We start from the raw sequence: 2,434 nt of genomic DNA, 5'->3' as shown, positions 1-2,434 counted from the left end.
GTAGCGGTCGCGCGGTTCCAGACCGAAGCGCCTAGTACCTCTCGGCCACTCCGGCCCGCCGTTAAATTCCAGATCGAATTGAAACTGTGTCAGAGGGACAGTGTCAGAGCAAGGGAAGGGCGTAGTGCTGCCACTAGAACCATATCTTGGAAGGCACTGTGGTGCTCAAACCATCACATCGAGAATAGATCAAGTATATTGCTTCTAAAGTCAACATCCCTTTTCCTCAACGCCGGCTGCGGTGACGGAGCGGTTCTAGGCACTTCAGTCCGGAACCGCGCGACTGCTACGGTCGCAGGTTCGAAACCTGCCTCGGGCATGGATGTGTGTGATGTCCTTAGGCTATTTAAGTTTCAGTAATTCTAAGTTCTAGGGGACTGATGACCTCAGCTGTTAAGTCCCATAGTGCTCAGAGCCATTTGAACCATTTTTTGAACCTTTTCCTCAATAAATATTAATTCGGGAACTGGCCGTTGTGTCGTCCTTTCGTTTGTATCACCGTAACTGACAAGAAAATCGACTCCAGGACACTGTCATATCGTCTTTCAGTTACTTTTAAAACTGTAGGGATGTATTTCTAGGCGCTTCAGTCTGGAACCGCGGGACTGCTACGCTCGCAGCTTCGAATCCTGCCTCAGGCATGGATGTTTGTGCTGTCCTTAGGCTACTTAGGCTTAAGTAGTTCTAAGTTCTAGGGGACTGATGACCTTAGGAGTCAAGTCCCATAGTGCTCAGAGCCATTTGAATCGTTCCTATAGTGCTCAGAGCCATTTGAACCATTTGATGTATTTCTAAAGAAATAAATTATGTACGAGTTAATACTTTCCATTCAACTTGTCTATTAAATGTAAATACTTCAACAGTACCTAGCCCAAGTTAGAGTTCACTTTGACAAAGATTGCGTTCGTGATACAATTACTGATCAAATGTCCACGTCAAAAGTGAAGTGGATTCGTGTCACTTCAATGTCTTTAGCCTCCTCTTAGCGTGCCATCTGAAAGGGAGTAAGCAGCAGAGATTACGTGTGAAGTGAGATGTGATAGAACAGGAAAAACAGACCAACAAAAACAAAGATAATAAATATCACCTTGCTAGACATCGATTTAGTGAGAATCTAGGGGAGATGTGTCATTATACTTCGCATAGGTGGTACGTTTGTCCTTTCATTTGCGTCTTCTAGTTTCTTAAGATCATATAAGCCGCAACAGCAGACATTTGTGAGTATGTTCACCGTTAAATCATTGTAAAGAGGAACAGATTCTTAATCTACTGTTCCTGTAGGAAGGGCGCACACTCTCGACAGCCTGCAACAGCTGCTTTATGCTTGCGTCGGGTCGGATAGCGGTCTGTCCAGTCTTTGTGACACCCCAAACCAGGTAGGCAGGTGGCCCCGCTGGGCGCACGTGCTCCTCACGTGCTACCACCTGGGGCTACACAAAGGCCTGCAGTCTTTGTACCGCGTCCTTCGCAGCTGCTGCTCCTTCCGCTACAAGTACAGGGAGCTCCAAAATCATCTGAACAACAACACCGCGTCCCACACAGATACATGAAAACTACACGCAGTGAAATTTGCACCCATACAAAAACCTGTGAAATTTGCACCCGGTGTTACTGCGAACTACCTGCTCACTAAAAGTTACGGCCTTCCCATACGCTGAGAAGCCTCGTCTACCGTAAACGCTCCCTATGAGTCACGGTATTCCGAAAGTCCTCTTCCTTCCCAGTCAAGTACCGAGCCATGCCGATAAGCAAATAACATTCAGCATAAACATCCTGGCCGGCCATAGTGGCTGAGCGGTTCTAGGCGCTACAGTCTGGAACCGCGCGACTGCTACGGTCGCAGATTCGAATCCTGCCTCGGGCATGGATGTGTGTGATGTCCTTAGGTTAGTTAGGTTTAAGTAGTTCTAAGTTCTAGGGGACTGATGACCACAGCAGTTAAGTCCCATAGTGCTCAGAGCCATTTGAAACATTTTTGAACCATAAACATCCTGCGACCAGAAGGAGAGTGCCTGTAGTGGCTGATATAACGTTCTGCGATAAGCCCTTTTTCCTAGGCATATTCGAAATGGTTCTGGGTTTAGATGCTGCTCTTCCTTCTTGCATTATGCATGCTCTGTCCTAATGTAAAAAATCATTTTATGCAGTGCTACCTAGAAATTTTTTTGTTTGCTATTACATTATTTTATGTGTCTACTCAGCCCTTTTGAAGTATATCTTCTTTCCTTGATACACATTTTTATAACGCTCATAAATTTTTCAGTTAGCAGTACTGAGAATGGCATGCAGAATTGTCAGCACAATGTGTCGAGGTCCGGTGAACCGGCCAGTCTGTGGATGGTTTTTAGGTGGTTTTCCATCTGCCTCGGCGAATGCGGGCTGGTTCCCCTTACTCCGCCTCAGTTACACTATGTTGGCGATTGCTGCGCAAACA

The sequence above is a fragment of the Schistocerca piceifrons genome, chromosome 4, assembly GCF_021461385.2.
Source record: "Schistocerca piceifrons isolate TAMUIC-IGC-003096 chromosome 4, iqSchPice1.1, whole genome shotgun sequence".
NCBI classification, from domain to species: domain Eukaryota; kingdom Metazoa; phylum Arthropoda; class Insecta; order Orthoptera; family Acrididae; genus Schistocerca; species Schistocerca piceifrons.
Note: the sequence above shows the minus strand (reverse complement) of the source record.